This window comes from Oryctolagus cuniculus, chromosome 10, assembly GCF_964237555.1.
Source record: "Oryctolagus cuniculus chromosome 10, mOryCun1.1, whole genome shotgun sequence".
Classification (NCBI taxonomy): Eukaryota; Metazoa; Chordata; class Mammalia; order Lagomorpha; family Leporidae; genus Oryctolagus; species Oryctolagus cuniculus.
The window spans coordinates 107,304,939-107,330,848 of record NC_091441.1 but is presented as its reverse complement, the minus strand read 5'-3'; the positions used below and the strand labels follow the sequence as shown (position 1 = coordinate 107,330,848).

The following is a 25,910-nucleotide window of genomic DNA, read 5'->3' as shown; positions in this document are numbered from 1 at the left end:
GTCAAGTAAGGGACAAATGACATACATATAAATGGTGGTGGGAGGCAGTCATAAAAATCTAGATGGATTTTTGCCCTATTTGTTTTTAAAATCCCCTTAAGTTTCTGATACTTTAACTAAAAACAAAACAGAAGCTACAATAAATGTATTACAGAAGAGAGACACCACAGAACTCGTTAGTAAGTCCGTAATCAAAAAAGTCTTAGCCTGACATCAAAAGGTTAACAATTACAGAATATTTAACAAAATACAAGACGTAGGATATCAATCATTTTTATGAATCTTTTCTGACTAGTTCTCCTTCTAACAGTTTAAGAATATCAGCTACAAGTGTATCTGCTGCTCTATAGTCTACCCAGTCCCCCTACAAACCAGAAGATCCCAGAATCTACGAGTTCTGCTGGTGCAAAGACAGCCAAGTCCAAGAATTTGCTTTGCCATAATCAAAAGCAACATACAGTGTACACTGTTGCCATGAGATGAAAACTTCAGAAAGTGGAAAAATGAAATTAAAGATAAGCTTATTGTGGTATAAACAGTTTTTTATATCCATGTGTAGGTTGTTCATTACACACAATTATTAAAGGACTTTCTAAAGTTCTTGCGTGTTTTGGTAATGCAATTATTGTTTGTTATTGGAGACATCAGCATAGAAAACCTTCTATTCTGAGATGGGTCCAGGCATGGGGATGAGGGAGGCAGTTAATTGTTCTAAAGGTTAAATTACCAGGAAAATTTTAATTTTTGCCTGGTGAGTAGTTTTGTTGCCCTCCTCCACAAAAACACACACACACACACACACACACACACACAGCAGAAAGAGGAGGAAGGGCTGGCAGGAAGAGGGCTAACCGTGATGGCTCACAATGAACTTAAGGGTGATCCTCACTCTGTGCAGCACTGTAACCTCTTCAGCAAGCCTCAGTTTGTTTCCATAGAAGTGCTGCACACAGAAACTCTGTTAGTATTTTGGGAAATAAAGGAGGAGTAAAGGTGATCATCTCTGGGACAAAGAATTCAACCAGCGGGCCAGCGCTGTGGCATAGCGGGTCAGGATGCCCTGGCTGTTGCAGCCATCCAGCGAGTAAACCAGCGTATCAAAGGTCGTCTCTGTGTGTGTGTATGTGTGTGTGTGTCTGTAACTCAGCCTTTCAAATAAAATAAATCTTTTTTTAAAAAGTAGTTAAAGGAAGAGCTTAGAAATCCATGAGCATTTCGGCTGGCGCCGCAGCTCACTAGGCTAATCCTCCGCCTTGCGGCGCCGGCACACCGGGTTCTAGTCCCGGTCGGGGCTCTGGATTCTGTCCCAGTTGCCCCTCTTCCAGGCCAGCTCTCTGCTGTGGCTATGGAGTGCAGTGGAGGATGGCCCAAGTGCTTGGGCCCTGCACCCCATGGGAGACCAGAAGTACCTGGCTCCTGCCATCAGATCAGCGTGGTGCGCCGGCCGCAGCGCACTGGCCGCGGCGGCCATTGGAGGGTGAACCAACGGCAAAGGAAGACCTTTCTCTCTCTCTCTCTCTCTCTCTCTCACTGTCCACTCTGCCTGTCAAAAAAAAAAAAAATCCATGAGCATCAAGAAAAAGAAATTAAAGGCATACAAACTGGGAAGGAAGAAGTCAAACTATCCCTCTTTGCAGACGATATGATTCTTTACTTAGGGGATCCAAAGAACTCTACTAAGAACTCATAGAAGAGTTTGGCAAAGTAGCAGCATATAAAATCAATGCACAAAAATCAACAGCCTTTGTCTACACAGGCAATACCACAGCTGAGAAAGAACTGCTAAGATCAATCCCATTCACAATAGCTACAAAAACAATCAAATACCTTGGAACAAACTTAACCAAGGACGTCAAAGATCTCTACGATGAGAATTACAAAATCTTAAAGAAAGAAATAGAAGAGGATACCAAGAAATGGAAAAATCTTCCATGCTCATGGATTGGAAGAATCAACATCATCAAAATGTCCATTTTCCCAAAAGCAATTTACAGATTCAATGAGATACCAATCAAAATACCAAAGACATTCCTCTGAGACCTGGAAAAAAATGCTGCTGAAATTCACACGGAGACACAGGAGACCTCGAATAGCTAAAGCAATCTTATACAACAAAAACAAAACCGGAGACATCACAATACCAGATTTCAGGACATACTACAGGTCAGTTGTTATCAAAACAGCATGGTACTGGTACAGAAACAGATGGATAGACCAATGGAACAGAATTGAAACACCAGAAACCAACCCAAACATCTATAGCCAACTTATATTTGATCAAGGATCTAAAACCAATTCCTGAAGCAACGTCAATCTATTCAACAAATGGTGCTGGGAAAATTGGATTTCCACGAGCAAAAGTATGAAGCAAGACCGCTACCTTACACCTTACACAAAAATCCACTCAACATGGATTAAAGACCTAAATCTACGAACCGACACCATCAAATTATTAGAGAACATTGGAGAAACCCTGCAAGATATAGGCACAAAGACTTCTTGGAAAAGACCCCAGAAGCACAGGCAGTCAAAGCCAAAACTAACAATTGGGATTGCATCAAATTGAGAAGTTTATGTACTGCAAAAGAAAAAGTCAAAAGTGAAGAGGGAACAAACAGAATGGGAAAAAATATTTGCAAACTATGCAACAGATAAAGGATTAATAACCAGAATCTACAAAGAGATCAAGAAACTCCACAACAAAACAAACAACCCACTTAAGAGATGGGCCAAGGACCTCAATAAACATTTTCAAAAGAGGAAATCCAAATGGCCAACAGGCACATGAAAAAATGTTCAGGATCATTAGCCATCAGGGAAATGCAAATCAAAACCACAATGAGGTTTCACCTCACCCCGGTTAGAATGGCTCACATACAGAAATCTACCAACAACAGATGCTGGGGAGGATGTGGGGAAAAAGGGACATTAACCCACTGTTGGTGGGAATGCAAACTGGTCAAGCCACTATGGAAGTCAGTTTGGAGATTCCTCAGGAACCTGAATATAACCCTACCATACAACCCAGACATCCCACTCCTTGGAATTTACCCAAAGGAAAGTAAATTGGCAAATAAAAGAGCTGTCTGCACCTTAATGTTTATTGCAGCTCAATTCACAATAGCTAAGACCTGGAATCAATCTAAATGCCCATCAACAGTGGACTGGATAATGAAATTATGAGATAAGTACTCTACAGAATACTATACAGCAGTAAAAAAAAAAAAATGAAATCCGGTCATTTACAACAAAATGGAGGAACCTGGAAAACATCATGCTGAGTGAATTAAGCCAGTCCCAAAGGGACAAATATCATATGTTCTCCCTGATCAGTGACAACTAACCAAGCACCAAAAAGAAAACCTGTTGAAGTGAAATGGACACTATGAGAAACAATAACTTGATGAGCCCTGGTCCTGACTGTCAAGGAACAACTTAATACTTTATCCCTTTTAGTATTTTTTTTTTTGTTCTACTTAATACTATTGGTTGAACTCTTTAATTAACACACAATTATTCTTAGGTGTTTAAATTTAACTGGAAAGTGATCTCTGTTAAATATAAGAGTGGGAATAAGAGAGGGAGGAGGTGTACAGTTCGGCACATGCTCAATAGGACTTGCTCCAAACTGTAGAGTTAGAAACGTGCCAGGGGATTCCAATTCAATCCCATCAAGGTGGCATGTACCAATGCCATCTCACTAGTCCCAGTGATCAATTTCAGTTCACAATTGATCATAATGATAGGTCTAAGAGTCAAAGAGATCACATAAACAAGACTAGTATCTGCTAATACTAACTGATAGAATCAAAAAGGGAGAGAACGATCCAACATGGGAAGCAGGATACACAGCAGACTCATAGAATGGCAGATGTCCTAAACAGCACTCTGGCCTCAGAATCAGCCCTTAAGGCATTTGGATCTGGCTAAAAAGCCCATCAGAGTATTTTAGCCATGGAAAACCAAGACACTCTGGCAAAAAAAAACCAAACAAACAACAACAACAAAAAAACACCTAAATGAAAGATCTCTGTGAGTGAGATCCCAGCAGAAAGAACAGGCCATCAAAGAAGGATGTACCTTTCTCTGAAGGTAAGAGAAAGCTTCCACTTTGACTATGACCTTGTCTAAATAAGATCGGAGTTGGCGAACTCAGGAGGCTTCCATAGCCTTGGCAACTCATGACAAGAGCCTAGGATGATTACTGACGCCATAAACAAGAGTGTCAATGGTTAAATCAACAACAGGAGTCACTGTGCACTTACTCCCCATGTAGGATCACTGTCCTTAATGTGTTGTACTATGTGAATTAACAGTATAACTAGTACTCAAATAGTACTTCACACTTTGTGTTTCTGTATGGGTGTAAACTGTTGAAATCAGGCCGGCGCCGTGGCTCACTAGGCTAATCCTCCGCCTTGCGGCACCGGCACACCAGGTTCTAGTCCCGGTCAGGGCACCGGATTCTGTCCTGGTTGCCCCTCTTCCAGGCCAGCTCTCTGCTGTGGCCAGGGAAGGCAGTGGAGGATGGCCCAAGTGCTTGGGCCCTGCACCCCATGGGAGACCAGGAGAAGCACCTGGCTCCTGCCTTTGGATAGGTGCAGTGCACCAGCCGCAGCGCGCCGGCCGCAGCGGCCATTGGAGGGTGAACCAACAGCAAAGGAAGACCTTTCTCTCTGTCTCTCTCTCTCACTGTCCATTCTGCCTGTAAAAAAAAAAAAAAAAAGAAAAAAAAAAGAAAGAAAAAGAAACTGTTGAAATCTTTACTTAGTATATACTAAATTGATCTTCTGTATATAAAGATAATTGAAAATGAATCTTGATGTGAATGGAATGGGAAAGGGAGCAGGAGATGGGATGGTTGTGGAGGTTAGGGAGGGAAAAAGCCACTGTAATCCAAAAGCTGTACTTTGGAAATTTATATTTATTAAATAAAAGTTAAAAAAAAGAAATCCATGAGCATGGAAGTGCAAAGAGTATCCTCTTGCATTAGTTATCATTTGCATTCCAGAGCTTTGAAAATCAGTTTTTGTAATTATTACTCAGTATAAACCCATGTTAATGTTTAAAGTCATCTAATAGAAGGAGGGGATGCAAAATAACGATATACTTGAGTTCCTTTTATTGTTGCTTAAATTTTTTTTAAATTTGTGATATATTTCACTTATTGATTTGTTTATTTAACCTCTGCTTCATTCCGGAATGGGTGTCTGTCTCCTTACAAAAACAAGAGACACTAAAATTGGACAACTATGAACAAGTTCATATGATTAAAAAGAGAACAGTTTCTCAGGAGTAATACAACTGTTCTTGCTTCTAAAACCAACCAGGCATTTCTCTGAGGATCCTTAGAAATAGACACTGTGATATTCCTATGAGACAGGCGACGATGAGTGTCACTTGCACTGGTTCCTTCCCTGTCTCTCAGCACAGGCTGATGACAGCCCCCCGCCTCCCCAAACAACAGTTCAGCAAGACCAGTTCTCAAGGGCTGGGAGTAGCAGGGATGAATTCGAATGCAGTACAGTTCCTCTGCTGATCTGGTGTGATCCCGGGTAGACTTGGGAACACTAGAGCAATGCCCCCTTGATAGCATTACAGCCAAACTACAAGTACTCAGGGTGCTGAGTACACCCTGGGCTCAGCAGTCAGCCTTTGCAGGTGGGTGGTAACTAAGTCCAAGAAGGGCGCTGACACCAAGTGTTCATCCTTCAGTTGCTAGTTCACACAGAGGTCTGGGGTCCTAGGGAAGGAAGGAGTCAGGTGTGGGAGAGGTTGGGTAAAAGCTGTTTTCCAATCAGCATGGAAGTTTTTTTTTTTTTTTTTTTTGACAGGCAGAGTTATAGACAGTGAGAGAGAGACAGAAAAAGGTCTTCCTTCCGCTGGTTCACCCACCAAATGGCCGCCACGGCCGGAACTGCACCGATTTGAAACCAGGAGCCAGGTGCTTCCTCCTGGTCTCCCATGTGGGTGGAGCGCCCAAGCACTTGGGCCACCCTCCACTGCCTTCCCAGGCCACAGCAGAGAGCTGGACTAGAAGAGGGGCAGCCAGGACCAGAACCGGCACCCATATGGGATGCTGGCACCGCAGGCACAGGATTAACCAAGTGAGCCATGGCGCCGGCCCCATGGAAGTATTTTAATAACGGAACCACTGGAATAAATTCAGTTATATATGTCAACTGTACACCAACCCTCCAAGACTCAACCAAATTATAAAGTGTCAAACAATGACTGCTTGAGACTTTTTAAACTGGCATTTGCAGAGACTCCAATGCACCACTAGAGTTCTAGTGCTTTGTGTGCAAAGCAGACAGTAAACAGTGTTAACTGTGATCAAGTCTTTCCCTTGTCCTCCTGCAGGACAGTCACTGTTGCTTACTGAAGATATGTGATGAGCCCAAGATAGTTTGTGGACATCTGCCCTGTTGCTCCCCCTCTCGCGGAGGAACGTCACTGGACCCTGAGCTGTTCTTTTTCCCCGGCTCTTCCTGGAAGCTGCCGGCCCCCCCCCGCCCCCGCCTCCGCGGAGGGGTGGCACCCCTGCCACTTTCCCTGCTTCCGCGGAGGAGCGGCACACCACCGGCCAGCTCTCTCAGGGGCTGCTCAGATGTTCCTCAGATGTTCCTGGTGCATGTTGTCTCTCTCCTCCTTTATAGTCCTCTTCCACCAATCCCAACTCTGCTGCCCACACGCCAAGCACGCTGCTCTCCTCCAATCAGGAGCAGGATCAGCTCCTGCAGTTTATCAGTCGAATTGGCGAGGCAGCTGCGTAGAAGTTGTTTGCTCTCTCTCAGTGCCATATTGTGGGAGATCAGATGCACAGTGTTAGTCTTAGTTCCAGTAATTTAGTCTAGTCTCAGTTGCTCCCCATACTGCCCTGCCATGTGGCCTCTGAAGTTTAAGGAGACACAGTACATGGTCAGTTTTTCTCTCGAGTGTCCTCCTACATAACCCACAGTGACCTGGCCCAAATCCCTGGATCATGGCTGAGACAGGGAGAGTAACCCAAGCCACAGCTTGGGTGCCAGGAGAGTGCCTGCCCAGCCTCTGAGTCCTGGGGTTTCTGTTGACACAGAGTTCTTTAGGCTATGGTTAAGTTCAACTCCATGAAACTGAAAACCCAGAGAAGAGACTTAAACACATGGGCTTTATTCTTTCACATGTAGAAGTTTAAGACAGGGAGTCCAGTGCCCTGGGCTCCCTCCACCATTCTGGCCCCCAGCTGCAGCAGACCCACATGGCAAGATCACTTCATGGTCCAAGATGGCTACTGGGCACACAGCATCCTGTTTGCATGCCGGGAAGCAGGAAGCAGTAAGAAAGAAGAGCAAAACAGGGACCTTCCCTAAGCGAGTCAGCTTCCTTCAAGACATCTTTTTTGAAAACCCATTCAACACTGCTGCCTACTTTTGCTGACCACACTAGCAAGGAAAGCTGTGAATTGCGGCACAGTGTTTTGGTTGGGCACACTGCAGCCCAGAAGAAAACTGAACTCTGACTAAGAAAGAAGTGGAGAATGGATACTGGGTAGCAACCAGCAATCTCTGCCACAGACAAATTTCAGTGAAGAATACAGGAGAACAACAGAGTATGGGAGCTTCGCGACCCACGGCCTGTTCTGGACTAACCCAAGCCAGAGGAACCACCTCCGTCCCTCTCAAGCTACATGGTACAATTTAACTTTTTCCAAAATGCTAATCATTTCCTTTACGACTTTACTCTTAGGCTTGATGCTAACTCATACTAAACAATCCCCAAGGCAGAATAATTTGGTCACCTTTGGCTCCACATCTTACTCCTACTTTTTAAAAGTCACTGCTAGTTTTTCTCAAGGTAATTCCACTAATGTAATGATGCAGTCCTATGGCCTGAGCAATCAGAAGCGAATGATCTCTACATCGGCCTGGACTGATGATTTTTTTTTTTTAACAGACAAGCTAGAAATTCAGATGCGTTCCTTAAAAGAAGGCAGAAATGCAGGGTCTTCCTTTCTTGGAGCCCCCTTCCTGAGGTTTCTGACTTACATAATTCTCACTGCCTTGTCCACATGGAAATCCTTCTACATGAGAGAAGAACCGAGGTCGTCGTCTTCATCTCTATTTTCCCCATACCAGCTTGGCGCCGTGACTCGGATCTAACTCCGGCATGACTCGGATTCGGTTCGAATTCAACTTCCGCCAGCACTGATGGCCTTGCCAGACAGGTGAGTGTGCACACTGCCCTTGCTTCTGCTTTTTGGAAAACCTCACTCTCCACAGAAACTCTCTCAAGAACACGGGGGCCCTGTCAGCCAGTTCTAAGTGGTTAGCATGGCTGCCAGTCTTAAGACTCGGGGGTCAGGCTTGTTGACGAAGCTGGAGAGATCCCCTGGAGCGGAGACTTCTCTCCCTCTTTCTCCCCCTCTCTCTCTAGGATTGGCCCTTCACAGGGACTGGGAGAAGACCCTGAGCTGACTGAGGAATTCTGACCGTGACGTTTCCCGAAAATCTCTCGGCTGGACCCCAGCCCCTGAGAAGCCCATGTGGGCAATGGGCCAGGAAATGCACTTTATGCAAGGAGCAGCATTCAGTTTGGAGCGAGGCTTTGGGCTTTGGGTCCCCGCGACTCCACCCTTTGCCCCAAACTTGAGCACTCATTATCCACTCTTTGAGAGGCCTCACGATCGCTAGAGGCTCCACGCTCCATACTTCTTGTCTCAGCTCTGGGAAAGTTGATCCTGTCCAACCCAGTTTCCTTTCACGGGGATCGGCCCATCACCAGAGACTGGGGGAAGGTCTTGGAGTAACTGCAACATTCAGGCCAGGCCAACACTCTGGTGTTTTTCAAAGGCTCCTTGACTGGACAGTCGACTGACAGCCCCTTAGGGTACAGAGCTGAGAACTGCATTCTGTCCTTCGCTCTGCAGGGGCCAACTGGTCAATGAGACCAGGAGCAAATGTGGAGTGAAGACATGGGCTCCATGCCCCAGTGGATCCTTTCTTTACACCTGACCCCGACCAAAACTCCATCTCTTTTTCCACTTGCCGCATGCCTCCAGGTGCTCTCCTTGCCCTGCCAAATCCCCCCAATTGTTCCAAACCCAAATTCCTAGTCCCATTAGCTGGTACTTCCCTAGACATCTGGTCAGTTCTTGGTCAGAGCTGAGACACCCTGAGACAGGCAGCTTTTCCAGCTAAGAGCCCCATCAGGTACAGATGTGCAGGTGACCCTCACTTGTAGAGACAGCATGTTCTCCTGCACGCCCTTCCTTCCTTCTCCAACCTCCCCTTCTTTTGGGTCACCCCGTCAGCTCCCTCCTATGTCGTCCATAGGCTTTCTTTGTGTTAAACTATCCCTGATAGATCCGGGGCCACAGGAAAATCCCCCGACCTTCTTAGAATGCCTGAGGGAGACTCTAAGGAAATACATCCATTAAATCCTGACTCTGTAGAGCGGCAGGCAATTTTACAGGACAGACTGTTAACCGAGTCTGCCCGGGACATCAGGAGAAAACTCCAGAGACTCGTGGTGGGACCTGACAGCATGCTGGACAAGCTCGTACAGGTGGCCACTACGGTCTTTTACAACAGAGATCAGGAAGGGACCCAACAGCAGGAGCAAGGGAGATAAGAGGAGGGGTGAGCTCCTAGTGATAACTCAGTTCCAGCAAGACCCCCGGGGACCTTCTAAGTACTTGCACTGCAAAGACACTGGACACTTCGCCATGGACTGTCAAAAAGGACCCCTGGGGTCATGTCCTATCTGTAGAGGAGACCAGAGATCTGACTGTCCCCAAAGACCAAGAACTCTGGGCCAGGCATTTCTGATGGATCTCCCACAGAGGACTGAAGGGGCCCGGGGCTCTCCTTACAGGCTCCAGTGACACATCAGATCAGCACCCAGGAGCCTGGGCGGTTCTCATAGTGGAAGGAAAGCCTACAAATTTCCTTCTAGACAGTGGCGAGCAAGTTTCTCTGTCCTTTGTTCTAACTTTGGCCCCCTCCCTTCTCATACAGTGGATGTAAAAGGTGTCTCAGAAGCCCCCCAAGTTAGATATTTCACCCAACCTTTGAGCCGTGTCTGGAAGGATCTAATATTTATTCATTCCTTTTGGATCATCCCAGAGAGCCCCGGCCCAGATGAAGAACAGAGTTTTTACAGGACCCAGGGTGCCTTGATGCCTCCCCCTGAAGGACAGACATTGATCCTGAAGTTTGGAGGGTCCGGGGAAAAGTTGGTCCGGCTGTAACTGCTCAGCCTGCCCAGGTTCATCTTCTAGACCCATCCTCCTCTCCCCATCAGAAGCAAGATCCATTAAGGCCTGAGAACTGGAAAGGTCTAAGGGCTATAACAGACAATCTCAAGGTGCAGGGACTTCTAAAGCCATGCAGGGATCCCTGCAACAGTTCACTTCTAGAGGTTCAAGAGCCAAATGGAGATGCAGACAAGTACAGGGTTTCCAGCTCATTAATGAGCAGTGGTGCCCCACGCCCTGTGTTCCCAATCCCTGGACCTTACTATCTTGCTTACTGCTGCTCCGTCTCACGTTTAAACTCCTTTTCACACAGACAAAACCTCTCTTTCAGCCAAAGTCTCTTGGCCACAGCTGTTCAGGAGGAGTATCTTTAAAAAGGCCTAGGCCAACTTACTCTCTCTCAAATTCTCCCCTAGCCCCTTCTGACTTCAGCTTTCCTGATCTGCCCGGGGTCTGTTCCCTACTCCCTCTCCTTCAGCTCAAAGGTCGGGGGTGGAGGGGTTGGGGAAGTGGGAGACACACTGCACCTGTTCAGCAGCCAAGGCCCAGCACCTGCTCTCAGTTGGCCCACCCTACTAACGGATGCCACAGGCCTCATTTTCCCTACTCCTGAGTTACCTTTTTGAAAAGACACTAGCAGGAACTCATCCTAATAGGGTTCATTTAAACTGCTGGGGTTTTTCTTCTTAACCACTGACAAGACACCCTGCAGGACCTTGTTATCCAAGTTCCTCTTCTCAAGTTTTTTCCTGGCTATTTTCAGAGTTCACATTTTCTCATTTGCTAAGTCCTAAAGGTTCCTCTGCCCCCTATGTAAGATTCCTGTGTTCTCCAATCATCAATATGTGCCTTGTTAAACTCAGACTGCCACTGCCCTGAGAAATATCAAGGTCTGTAAAATCCTGCTACCAACTGCTGAGTTACTGTAGTCATGACCGCTTTGCATCTTCTGACATCCACAATGTATTCTCAAAATATTTATGTAGCATTTTTTAACAAAGCATTGTTGGTACTCTGCTTAAATGTCTTGTCTTCTAGGCTAAACATTTTCTTGAGATTCCTAGGGCTTGCAAGACCTTGGTAAGGTAGAATTGTGTCAAAAATCATTCACCTGTTTCATACCTGGATTCAGAAACTGCTTTACTGTTTTCAAAATTCAAAACTGCTTTAAAGTAACTGTGGGTTAAGTTCTCTATGTTCTTCTAAAAGAGTTTTCCCCTTAATTTAGAGGTGTTGAAGACTGTTTTAGGATATGAATTGAACCAGTAAGTAGGAAATAAAGCTGTGGAGGAAGCTATAAGCATGAGAATGTATTCTTGGTTACAGAAGGTTAAGCGAAATTTTGAATAGAAAGAATTTTTTTTGGCTACAAAGAGGAACTGACGGAAAAGCATGATGTAGTACGTTTGTGGAAGTTGAATGCTGTGCAAGATTAGTCTGGATTAAATAAGAAGGAAATTATCTTAAAAGTTAGCTCTTCCTTAAAAAGTAGCAGGATTCCCTGATTCTCTACCTTTTTGTAACATGATGTATTTTTAACCTGTCCCGTGATAGGTTCATATGCTGAAAGCACAGTGCTAACCCTTTTCCATCCAAGCTTTTCTGTTTTGTTACCGACCTAGGTGACAATTTTATGCATCTCAGCAAAGTTTCGTTTGTTTTATATTACCTTTAGTGAGTTTAATTGCTTTAAAATTTTGAGCCTTAAAGGAGTTAACTTTGCTTTAATTCTGATTACATCTGGCCCACAGATTTGGTTAAAATGCTCAAGTTTAACTTAGTTTGACCAAATGGTTTAAACCTCTGCCTTTTTTCTCTTTTTACATCTAAAGCTCTGAGACTGAGTCTTTGACCTTGAGGTTTTCAGCTGGATCCCTAGAACTCTGAAAAGATGAGGCTCTCAATTGGGAGAGACAATAACTGTCTTCCATGCTTTGTGCTATCCAGGACTAAACAACTAGAAGCCCTCACACGCCAGGTGGCACCCCAGACAACACCCACGAGGAAATCGGTACTCTACCAGGTACCCTTAGATCAACCCTCAGAAGAATGCTCTGTTGCTGCCCCGCAACAACCCCCCTTGCATGAAGCAGTCAGAGCGTAGTCCCCATATCCCTAACAGCAGTTAGGGTCCATTCTTGGGGGTGGGGACATGACTAGTTAGATGGGCTAATGGGTAGTTAGGTGAGGTCCCTTTTAGAATGAGAAAAGGGAGAGTCCCTTTAAAAGTATACAAACTGCTTGCTTCTCCCCAGAAGCTGCCGTCACCAAGACAAAACACCCATCCCACTCCTCTGTTTCTAGTTTTCTCACGAGAACAGCAAAAAGGCAGTGATCCCAACCCTTCTGAATTTCCAGTTTTATCATGAGGAGAAAGCTGAAATTACCTATCCTTTGCCTCTGATGGCTTTTTTGTTTTATCTGAGCAAGGCAGACAGGATTACAATTCCAGGTTTCTGATGGGTTTTGCCTCATCCCTCTGGTTGTTAGTTATTCTGATCAACCAAATTGTGTTTAAGGCATCACCTTGACAAGTTTCTCGGGTCTTCCCTTCTTGGAGCTGAGGTTCTGATTTAAGTAAATCTTGCTTTGCTAAAAAATTTTTTTAAAAAAGATAGTATCTGAATTTTCATGTGAAATATGATAAGTGCAGGTTATTCTACTATCTGGGACACCCACAATACATATCAGAGTGCCTGGGATTGAGTCCCACCTCCACATCTGACCCGGCTTCCTTCATTAAATAAAAGCTTTTTCCTTGGGAACAATGTAAGCAAGAACAAAGTAGAGCAATTTTTTAGGGTTCTGAAAGAGGGAAAAAAACTGTCTACCTAGAATCCTATACCCAACAAAAATAATTTCTCCAAAATTAAAAAGAAATAAAGATATTTCAGATGCACAAAAACTGGAAGAATTTCTCACCAACATACCAGCACCTCAACTAATGACAAAGGAAATTCTTTAAGCAGAAGTAAAAAAAAAAAATACCAGATGAAAATATGGAACTACACAAAGTAATGAAGAGCAGTGGAAATGGTAACCATGTAGGTAAATATACAAGACTTTTTTCTTATTATTTAAACCTCTTTTAAAGGTAATTATTTTAACAGATCTGATTGTCTAATGTTCACGGCAAAGAAAAACAAACTGAAAATGACCCCCACGTGCCAATTTTTAGAAATCAGAATAAAAGAAAAATTAAAAACAGATGTGACAGAGGGATGCAAGTAAGAAAATAAGGAGGGAAATGTATCCCAAAGTCATCACTAACACATCTTTGATAAGAACCAACTTTCTTGGGCTGGCACTGTGGTGTAGTGGGTAAAGCCGCCACCTGCAATACCCACATCCCATCTAGGCACCAGTTCAAGTCCTGGCTGCTCCACTTCCAATTCAGCTCTCTGCTATGGCCTGGGAAAGCAGTAGAAGATGGCCCAAGTCTTTAGGCTCCTGCACCCACGTGGGAGACTGGAAGAAGCTCCTGGCTCCTGGCTTCAGATCAGTGTAGCTCCAGCCATTACAACCATTTGGGAAGTGAACCAGCAAACAGAAGACCTCTCTGTCTCTCTCTGCCTCTGCCTCTGCTTCTCTGTAACTCAGCCTTTCAAATAAATAAGTACATATTTTAAAAAGGTAATTGTTTAAAAAAAAATAAGAATGATTGTGGGGAGCAACTCGGACTAGACTGAGTTACTGGAATTAAGACTTATTCTATGCATCTGCTTTCCCACAATATGGCGCTGAGAAGGGAGAAACAGCTTCTACACAGCTGCCTCCAGTTCAACCAATAAACTGTAGGACCTGCTCCTGATTGGAGGAGAGCAGCGTACTCGGCGTGTGGGTAGCAGAGTTGGGATTGGTGGAAGAGGACTATAAAGGAGGAGAGAGACAACATGCACCAGGAACATCTATCTGAAGGAACACCTGAGCAGCCCCCGAGAGAGCCGGCCGGCGGTGTGCCGCTTCCCCGCGGAAGTGGGGAATGTGGCAGGGGGAACCGCCCTTCCACGGAGGTGGAAGGGTTGGTAGCCAACCCGGGAAGAACCAGCAGCAAACCCGGGAAGGGCCGAGCAGACGAAAGAACAGCGCAGGGTCCTGTGTCGTTCCTCCATGAAGAGGGGGAGCGACATAGTGGTGCCGTGACTCGGATATGAAGCCTAGGCAGGGTTTAGTGTCGTTCCTCCACGAAGAGGGGGAGCGACAAATGATGTAGTATATAAGTAAAATGTGTTATATCAAAACCACACAAAGGCTGAGAGGGAAGGCATGAGTGTAGATGGTTGCAAGGTTCTCACACTATGTGCAGAGTGTCACGCAGAAGATGCACTGAAGATGTCCTTTGTACAGACAATGCTGGGCAGCACTCCTCACAGGGATGACAAAAACCCTGCTCCTTGAAGAATTTACCTCGTGCCCTTCTCTCTTGGGAAGCCTAATAGCTCTTCTGCTGACCAGAAAAACCATGGAGTAAGACACACTGTTTAAAGTGATCTTCTTTAAAAATGTTTCAGTTCCACACTGGCAAAGCAGTACAGAACATATGACAAAAGATGCAACGTTACTTGTACTTTAAACAAAGACATGCCTGGATGGTCCTTTGGCCTAGTGATTCAGACACTCACAATCTGCATTGGAGTGCCTGGGTTCAACTCCTAGCTCAGGCTTCATGTTCTAGCTTGCTCTTAATGCAGCTCAAGAGATAAAGTGGTGATGGCTTAAGTAACTGGGTTCCTGCCACCCATGTGGGAGATTTGGATTAAGTTCCCAGCTCCTTGCTCCTGCCACAGCCCAGCCCTGGCCACTGTGGGCATTTAGGGAGTGAAGCAGCAAATGGGAGTGCTCTTCCCACCCATCTCTGCCTCAAGCACATAGAAAATAATAATAATAAAAAAAGATACACCTGTAGATAAAGCATATTGTTACCTATTACCATTAAAACTATTTCTATGCTCAAAACAAAGGACTAAAGTTTCTACCTCCAAGTTAACTGAGATTACAATTAAGACCAAACCAATAGTCCCAGATTCATTCATTCATTCATATAGATCCCTATAACTCATAGTATTCAAACACATTTTCTAAATTTACTTCAATAAGACAGATTTAAATTTACTTCCATTTAAACAAATGTGATCCCAAGAACATCTATTTTTAAATATGGAATTACATAAGCCACCAGGAATGGATCTGGCAATGTCAAGGTCATGTTTCTGGGGAGGAATGTGCTATCCTGAGCATACGGATGTGCGAGCAGGGATAGTGAGAGAACAGCAACCGGTGGGGCTTTCTGGCCTCAGGAAACTCCTACTTCCTGGGAATACATATGCATCTTGTGGCAACACAAAGGTTTTTGCTGCCTTTAATCTGCGTCTGTCTTTCCTGGACTGTTCTAATAGAATCACATTACATAAATTGTCATCATTCCAAAACAAAAATTATTGAAATGAACCAAAGCAACTGTGGCTATAATGAAATTTCATAGGAGCACAGGATCATAGGAAAGTAAAAGAGAAATGTTTTGGACTCCCACAGCCGGTGGCTGGAGGAGACACCATTTTGTGGAAGAAGAGAGAATCCTCAGCCAGTCCATATCCTTGGTGATACTGCCTAAGAACCCTGCAGACCATGCTGACTTTGATTCCAGTCTGGAGCCCTACATGGCAGCAGGGAGCCCACCTATCCCCAAAAAAGGGAGAGCACATGACTTTCTTCCCATCCCCCTACAAGGATGCCCAGTGACTACCAGGGAGGAAGCTGGATGGGAAGTGGAGCAGCTGGGACTCGAACCTGCACCCATGTGGGATTCCAGTACTGTAGGAGGCAGCTTTACCTGCTACGCCACAATATCTACCTCTAAGCACCATCTTATTAAGACAAGTAGAGGCTGCTGTAGCCCACGTGTGACTGGGCGGTTTTATTGGAGGGATAAATCAAGGACTCCCACTGACTTTACGCCTGGGCTGGAAGGGTGGCAGGCACTTAGGCCTGTGAATCACTCTCCACTCTTCACTCTATCAAGGCACCCAGATCAACCTGCTTAGGAAGAGCATTGACCAACTTCCATCAGGCAAGCAGCTGGCTTTGGTGATGCGTTGGCTCTCTCTATGGACAGGGAAGGCTTGCAGGGCAAAGAGTGGGATCTCCTGCCCCATGTGACTGCAGGAGCCTTGCACGCTATGACTGTGGGAATTCTGTGACTACATGAGAGGGCATGGGTGTGGCTGGGTCTCTGTGCAATCACTGTGACTGGCTTCCAAGGCCCAGAGTTCCCTGAGTACCCAGGGTGGATCACCACAGAGGGTTCGGGCTCATATCGAGAAGCACACAGACCCTTTGTGTGCTTCATGCACCTGCTGAGTGGGGTACGTGGCCACTGTGGGCTCAACCTGGACAGTTGGTCCACCTTGGCAGAGAGGGGGTGGGCTATGATCATGCCAGCAGATGAGATCATACCTCCCCACTATTGACCATAGAGGAAAACACAGTGACCAACTAGGGTATCACTCTGGACTCTTGCACCACCCTGAAGCCCTGGTCAGAGCTCCCGGCCCCACCCAGCACATGAATCCAGATATCTGCTGAAGGAGCAGACACTCCACTAAGCCATAGAGGACTATTTCAAAGAGGAGAAAACCAAGTGAGTCTACAAATGCCTAAAAATAAATGAGCAATAAAAGAATCATGAACAAGGAAGACAATATGACTCCTCAAAAGGAATTCAAAACTTCAATATTAGAATGTGACAATGTAGAGGTTCACAAGATGCCTGAAAAGGAATTCAAAAGAATGATCATAAGATTACTCAGAAATGCAGAGAAGCAAATACATGAGTTAAAGAAATTCATACATGACATGGATGAGAAATTTTGCTGAAATACAGTAATGGAGAGAAATCAATCTGAAATACTAGAAATGAGGAATTCAATATGTCAAATAAAAAATACAGTGGAGGGGCCAGCACTGTGGCTCAGAGGGTTAAATCTCCAGCCAGCAGCACTGGTATCTCATGTGGGCACCAGTTTAAATCATGGCTGCTCCACTTCCTATACAGAGCCCTGCTAATGCTCCTGGGAAAGCAGCACAAGATGGTCCAAGTACTTGGGCCCCTGCACTCACGTCGGAGATTCAGAAGAAGCTCCTGGTTCCTGGCTGTGTGGCCTGGCACAGCCGTGGTCATTGTGGCCATCTGGGGAAAGAACTAGCAGATGGGAGATATATATCTCTCTTTCAAATAAATAAATAAATAAATAAATCTTTTTAAAAATAAGGAATAAAAAATACAGTGGAAAGCCTTAGAAACACACTTGGTGAGGCAGAAGAAAGATTATCTGAGCTAGAAGACAAATCCTTGGAAATATCTCAGATAGAAAAAAAGAAGAAATTCAAAAAACTGAAAACAGTCCTTGAGATTTATGGGACACTATCAAATAACAAAAAATGCATGTGTTAGAAGTTCCTGGAGGTGTGGAAAGAGAAATGGATTAGAAGACTTATTCAATGAAATAATAGCAGAAAACTTTGCTAATTTCAAGATAGGGACATCCAAGTACAGAAAACACATAAAACTAATTGACATGATCAGAAAAGAACTTCACCATGACACATTATAGTCAAATTTTCAACAGATCCTAAAATATGCATGACTGAAATGCCAATTACCTTCAAAGAATCTCCAATTAGACTGACATCTGATTTCTCATCAGAAACCCTACAGACTAGGAGAAAATGGATAGACATAGTCGAAGTCCTAAAAGAAATAAACTATCAACCCAAAATACTGTACCCAGCAAAGCTCTTATTTATAAATTGATGGGAAATAAAGACCCTCCAAAACAAACAGAAAATTCAAGCATTTTTCACCACTAGTCCAGCCTTATAAATGGTACTTAAGAATTTGCTGTACAGGGAAACAGAAAAATACCATCATGTTAAAGCAGAAAATCTACTAAAACTACAAAGGAAATCCAAAACAAACAAGAGAAATATTTATGAAAAATGGTAGTGCCAAGTAGTTGCATATCAATAATAACCTTGATTATAAACAGCCTAGGGGCCGGCGCCGTGGCTCATTTGGCTAATTCTCCAACTGCGGTGCCGGCATTCCATATGGGCACCAGGTTCTAGTCCCAGCTTCTCCTCTTCCGGTCCAGCTCTCTGCTGTGGCCCAGGAAGGCAATGGAGGATGGTCCGGGTGATTGGGCCCCTGTACCCACGTGGGAGACCAGGGGTCTCCTGGCTGCAGATCGGCGCAGCGGCAGCTGTAGCATCCATTTGGGGGCGGGAGGGAACCAACAGAAGGAAGACTTTTCTCTCTGTCTCTCTCTGTCTTAACTCTACCTGTCAATTAAGTAAAATAAATAAACAGCCTAAATTCTCCAATTAAAAGATACAGACAAATATCCCTGATGAACACAGATGTAAAAATCCTCAACAAAATACTACCTAAATGGTTTCAACAACATTTCAGAAATATCATTCACACAGATCAAACGGGATTTATTCCTGGTATGCAGGGATGGGTCAACATACACAAATCAATAAATGTGATACATCACACTAACAAACTAAAGAATTAAGACAATATAATTATCTCATAGATGCAGAGAAAGCATTTGATAAAATATAACATCCTTTCATGATTACAAAAAAAAAACCCTTAAGCAAATTGGATATAGAAGGAACATACCTCAACATAATCATGGAAATATATGACAAACCCACAGCCAGCATCATATTGAATGGGGAAAAGCTGGAAGCATTTCCACTGAAAGCCAGAACCATACAAGGAAGCCCACTCTCACCATTACTATTCAGTACAGTTCTGGAAGCTTTAGAGCCACTTGCTAAGAAAAATAAATCAAAGGGATACAAATTGGAAAGGAGGAAGTCAAATTAGCTCTGTTTGCAGATGACATGGTCCTATACATAGGGGAACCACAAGACTCCAATAAAAGTCTACTGGAACTCATAACAGAGTATGGTAAAGTGGAAGGATATAAAATCAACACACAAAAATCATTAGCCTTTGTATATACAAATAATGTCATGGCTGAAAAAGAACTTCTAAGACCAGTCCCATTCACAATAATAAATACCTTGGGATAAATTTAGCCAAGGATGCGAAAGACCTCTACAATGAAAATTACAAAACATTAAGGAAAGAAAAAGACGACGACACAGACAAAAAAAATGGAAAAATCTTCCATGTTCATGGATTGGGAGAATGAATATCATCAACATGTCCATAGTACCCAAAGTAATTTACAAATTCAACGTGGTCCCAATCAAAATACCAAAGACACTCTTCTCAGATCTGGAAAAATGACCCTAAAATTCATATGGAATCACAAGAGACTCCCAAATAGCTAAAGCATTCCTAAAGAATAGAAATAAAGCTGGGAGCATCATAATATGAGATTTCAACATATATTATGGGCTGTTATAATCAAAACAGGCTGGTTCTGGGAGAAAAATAAACATGCAACCAGTGGGACAGACTAGAGAAAATTAATCCACACATCTCCAACCAACTGAGCTTTTTTTTTTTTTTAAGATTTATTTATCTGAAAGTCAGAGTTACACAGAGAGAGGAAAGGCAGAGAGAGAGAGAGAGAGAGAGAGAGAGAGAGAGAGAGGTCTTCCATCCACTGGTTCACTCCCCAATTGGCCACAACGGCTAGAGCTGGGCCGATCCGAAGCCAGGGGCTAGGAGGTTCTTCCAGGTCTCCCACGTGGGTGCAGGGTGCCCAAGAACTTGGGCCATCTTCTACTGCTTTCCCAGGCCACAGCAGAGAGCTGGATTGGAAGTGGAGCAGCCAGGACTCGAACCGGCGCCCATATGGGATGCTGGCGCTTCAAGCCAGGGCGTTAACCCACTGTGCCACTGCGCCAGCCCCCAACTGAGCTTTGACAGATGAGCTGAAATCACTCCCTGAAGAACGGTCTCTTCAACAAATGGTGTTGGGAAAACTGGATCTCTGCACGTACAAGTATTAAACTTACCCTACATCCTATACAAAAGTCAACTCACAGTGGATCAGGGATCTAAACCTGAGACCTCAAACCATCAAATTACTAGGGGAAACACTGCAAGACATTAGCAAAGGCAAAAACTTCTTGGATAAGACTCCAGAAGCATAAGCAATAAAGTCAAAAATAGACAAAGGGGATTGTATCAAGCCAAGAAGTTTCTGAACTGCAAAGGAAACCTTCAGCAAAGTGAAAAGGCAACTGAAAGGATGGAAGAAAACATTTGCCAACTGCACATCTGATAAAGCATTAATACCCAGAATACACAAGGAACAACAAAACAAGCAATCCAGTTAAAAAAGATCTAAGGATACAAACAGGCATTTTTCTAAGGAGCAAATACAAACGGCCAACAGACACATGAAAAGATGCTCAGGATCACAAGCCAGCAGGGAAATGTGAATAAATACCACAATGAGGTTTCACCTCACCCCAGTTAGAATGGCTATCAACCAAAAAATAACAAATACTGGCAAGGATGTGGGGTGAAATGTACACTAATACAGGGCTAGTATAAATGTAAACTTGTACAATGATTATGGAAGACAGTATGGAGACATCTCAGAAATCTGAAAACAGATCTGCCATATGACCCAGCCATTCCACTCCTGGGAACTTTCCCGAAAGAAATGAAACCAGCATAGGAAAGAGTTATCTGTATCCCCATGTTTATAGCAGCTCAACTCACAATAACGAAATATGGAATCAACCCAGATGTCCATCAGCTGATGACTGGATAAACAAATTACAGTAATATACATGTTGTGATACTACTGATTCATTAGAAAAAGAAACGAAATCCTGTCTTTTCCAACAAAATGGATGCAGCTGTAGACCATCATGCTTACTGAAATAAGCCAGTCCCAAAGAGACAAAGATCATGTTTTCCCTCATTTGTGGTAACAAAAACACAGAGTACCAAAAAAAAGTAACCTATGAGTGAAATTGATATTTTGAGATGTGATTATTATTTATAGTCCTGTCTTTACTGTTGAGAAACAATGGTTTGTCACTTAAAAAGAAAAACTTCAATAACCCCCCAATCCATTCATTTGTATAGCACATCTCTTTTGCAGGTTTATTATCTTCCATGCCCTGTTATGGGTGGTGCTTATTGAACCAAGAGTGAATATAAATTAGAACTTTGTTGTGAACATAAGGTACAACTTTCATTTTGTTCTTATGAAGGCTTTAAATTAAAGATATTTCTAGCAAACAGACTATTTTCTAGAGGTAAACTTGTGGTCCATTACAACCTGTAGTTGCGGTTGCTGTGGTTTGAAAATCATTCCACCCATCTGAAACACATGTTACAGTTTGACTGCCACTGTGATAGTGTTGGGAGACAGGGCCTTTGAGGGGTAATCAGGTCACTGAGAGGGATTAATGTCTTTCTCATAGGAGTGAGCTGGTTATCAGAAGGGCAGGTTTTAAAGAGCACTGGCCACTCACGCTTTTGTTGTTTTACACATGTTCACTTGCCCTTCCACCCTCTGCCATGTTGTGACAACTTTGTGGGAAACAGTCTCTGTGACCCTAGACTTAACAACCTCCAGAACCATGAGCCAAAATAAAGGTCTTTTACATTGTATAATGCTTGATTAACTACCTCAACCTCACATTAAATTCACTTCCCTCATATAACTCCCGGAAAAAACTTTTAATGGATAGGGCTTCATCTTCTGTTCCAAGGGCTAGAATAAGTGTTTTAGATGCTTTCTGATGCAATTATTGCACAACTCTGTGAGGCAGGAGTGAGTTATGTCCCTTTCACAGAACACTGAGACTTAGGTAACATTCTCACAGCTATTACTGACTAGACAAGGACAGGATGCCACATTAATCCTTCAGCACGGCCCCTCAAATTCCATACCATAAATAAATCCACTGGGCCCAGGTATACTCAAGTCATATCTAGGACCATAAGGAAGATAACTTATCAAGGGTCAGTAGTAAAGGAAGACTAATACCACTCCTGTAGACAAGCTTGTGGCTGAAACCCAACTATCAGGAAATCTGGGCTGGAACGTTAAGTCAAGGATTGAAGACCTCTGAGGCCTTCTCTCTCCCCTAACTCCAGTGTTAACTCACAGAACCAGCTGGCTCTGTGGGAAGAAGGAAATTAAGGAGAAGAATGAGTTCAAGGATGTAGGAGATACGCAGGGGAAAGCAGCTGCCTGGGTCTGCCCTCTTGACCTTCTACGTCTTTGAGAACACAGGATGAAAGAGTGACACATCCATGTATAGGACCTGTCAACATGCAGTGGCCTTGTCCACCAGAAAACATGGCCAATGGAGTGTTCCCAGAGTGCTCAGAGTCCCCCCCCCACCCAAGAAAGAGTAGACAGTTGCTGGGGGGAAGTAACCCACTATGGGCCGTACATGCTTGCTAATTTGACAAGGCTTCAAGGCCTTGGCTGCTTCATGCTTGCCATTTCTCTTTGGGTTATGTTTTCAGGGAGCACGTTTTCAGGAAAAAGTGCCACCTTCCCCAAGACAACTTGCTGCTGCTCATAATAAAAGCAGAAGATGCCACCTGCACACCACTCCTCTCCCTGAAGGCCACCCACTGCATATGCAGCCGTTCCTCTAGGAAGCCAACATGAACCCAAAGCTGGAGGTAGCTACTACTTCCTCCATGAGTAATAAAGTATTCTGTCTCTGATCCCTGAAGCTTCAGAATTCCCATAAGCATGTATGAAATTTTTAGCTTGACAATTAGGCTGCAGTCGCAGGTCCTTCACAGTTCTTGACAGACAGAGGATAGAACAAAAAAAGAGAGAGAGAGAGAGACATTTGGATATATCCTTTCTCCATCCTGGAAACCACAGGTTGAGTAGCACAGCTGTGTATCTACACTCCTCCTAAAAGATAACCAATAGAGGGCTTTTACCTCAGAGAAATGTCCTCAGACTTCCTGGGTTAACTCCATTAAGTCTTCAAACTCCCAGATCTCTGGAATTTTCTTATTCTATTTGCTACTTGATTGCATGTTGGCTGGATTTAACTCTTCTTTCAGATTTGCAAGCTCCCTGAAAATAAGAAGAAATACTGGCTCTTTAGCACCTGCACAGTTTCTCTGTTCACTGTAATACTCTGAGGACACCTCACATCCAATATGCTACTCATCAGCACGTGGATCACTTCCATGGTTTGAATGTCTTCCAGAAACGCATATGCTGGAAATCTAATCCCCAAGGCAACAGGGCTGGGATGGGGGATCCAGCGGCAGGTGTGCAGATCACGAAGGTCTGCTCTCATGTATGGATTAACACTGTTATCAAAGGGCAAGTCTGGCCTCCCTTGGACTTTCCCCTCCACCTTCTGCCAAACGAGGGCCAAGCTCCCTCCCTTGGGGAAGATGCAGCATTCATGCTGCCATCTTGGAATCAGAATCAGCAAACCTGCCAACACCTTGATCGTAGCCTTCCCAGCCTGCAGAACTGTAGGTCAACAGATCTCCGTTATTTACAAATCACCCGGTCTCTGAAATTTTGTTAAAACATCACAAATGGATGTCCTCAGACAACCATCATCATTAATATTTTTAATCAAGTGCCTACATATACAGAGCCCATTCACTCAAGTCTCCTTCTTTCTCCACCACAGAATGGTAGCACATGAGATTAAGAATCAGGCCTACACTGACTTTTTCTATTGGTCTTCACATCCTACAGATTCCTACAGCAACTGACTCATTAATCACTGTTTTAGACATAGTTAGCAACTGAATTCTGTTTACTTGTATCATGCAAATTGTTAGCCACTGGGCAATAAATAGGATTCCAACCAGAAAATGAAATTTTAAAGCCTCGGCTTTTAACATTCATTAAAAGCTGAGATATGAGAAACACTAGTTACGATGCTCAGAAGTGAACAGGACACTCATTCTTTGGAATTTCTCTTTGACTTGGTGTTCTGCAAGTGTCAACTTCATGGACAAGGCACTTGGGAATGGTAATGTCCCATTTCACTGATGCAGTAAAAGATCCCAGCGTCATCCCAGTCAGGGGTTGGCAGGAGCCTTTCCTACGAAGATTGGGACCTCTGCTCCAAGTATTATACAGACCTTCGTTTTACCTTTCAATGTGCTTACATTTTCTTACCATCAGACACAGAGGTACAAAGGGCTTAGTTTAAGGTGCAAATCCAGAAGAAAAGATGGGCCTTACTGGGGGAAACACCTGTGAGGGAAAGGGGATGGAACCAGAGGTGGTCTCACCCTGAGGAGAGAAGGAAGAAGAGCAGTAAAGAAAGCTCTTAGAGTTCAGCCCAAATCTGAATTCAGCGAGGCCAACTGAGAGTCCCTGAGCCATAGGTACCAGTCAGAGGATCCCACCTCTCTCAGCAGCAGGTCTGCAGCATTAGTAGCTTTACTGTACGTGGTCACTGGCTGGGGAGAGCCAGTGAGAAGTATGGCCTCAGCAAACCCAATGCTTAAATGAGAGGGTAGCAGCTGGGGCTGTCCTTCAACTGCACCTGCTTAGGATAGACATCTGAGTGGCCATTAGCTCACTATCCAATACAGCAGGCAGTCTGTGGGCAGAGAAGGACCCAAGGCTCTAAACTGATACAGCGTGTCTTCATGACTAGCTGAGACAAGAAACAGCTGCATAAAACCTAATACTGTCTTCATCGCAGGGACACTACATCATAGTGTCCCCTTTATGAGGGCTCTAGAAAAACCCCTCCTGGGCTTCAGAGCCAGGCAGAGCTATTCCTCCTGCGCAACTGGTACGTCCTTCTCCTGTACACTTACGGTTTTCTAGCTGATTTCCTCTTGTCTTAACTGCCAGGAAATTAGGAACCAGATTTGGAGGCTACCTAGCTTTGGGGACTTCTCTTCTTCAACAGTTCTACTTTATTTTCTCTGTCCTGATTACTATTATTACTTTAGTCAATTGCTATTATTCTCTATGCATGGTTTGTGCTCCTTTCTGAAATATGGCAGGAAACAATGACTTTAAGCTAAGTGGGTACCTTTTAGAACTAAAAACACTAGATTTTAAATGCTTCATTCTTTTTATAACCTTACTCAGGGTTCAAATTCTTTCACTCCAAATTAGGATTTGAACCACATATAATTTTAAGTTTTCTAATGGATGCATTTTAAAAGCAAAAAGAAAGAAGTAAAACTACAATTTGGAAGACATGATGCATCTGAAACTTCCAGACATCTCAGTTGGAACCAGCTACCCCGCAAGTGGTCAATGGCCTCACGTGGCTAGTGGTTCCTGGATTGGACAGTACAGGTCTAAACATAAAGACCGCATGACCAGGGAGTCAGAAGAGCCTTCGATATCCACAACTGTTTCGAACCTGTATTCCTACTGATTTTGGGTAAAGATTTCCAAGTTTCTGGAGGTCTCTGATGGAAACCCAAGGTCTAAGAAAGCATGAGCTCTCCTAACAGGGGTAAATGACAATGAAAATTCAAAGAGTTCTGGAATTTTTTTAAAACTTCTCTGTTTCTTTGAAATTCTTTTCATGGACTACTCTTGGCTCTTTCTGAATAAATAATTTAAAAAAGTTAGGTGCATCTAGTTAGAGTGGAAACAAATACAGACATGTTTCATTTATTCTGTGATTCATCTAGAGTTCTAAAAATTACTTAGAGTCTTAGAATATTAGAGTATAAAATTAT

The 25,910-nt window shown here is 43.9% G+C and overlaps 1 long non-coding RNA gene across 4 annotated transcripts in view; it reads right to left on the bottom strand.

Annotated features, from left to right (window-relative positions):
- LOC138844123 (uncharacterized) overlaps positions 1 to 25,910 on the bottom strand; it is a 92,240-nt gene that overhangs the window by 64,142 nt on the left and 2,188 nt on the right. For 3 of the 4 annotated variants that reach the window (XR_011379591.1, XR_011379590.1, XR_011379589.1), the window contains exon 2: positions 23,160 to 23,298. This is a non-coding gene — a long non-coding RNA (uncharacterized lncRNA). Of the gene's footprint in view, positions 1 to 23,159; positions 23,299 to 24,605; positions 25,382 to 25,910 lie in introns of those variants that run through there. The other variant, XR_011379592.1, reaches the window with a different exon arrangement.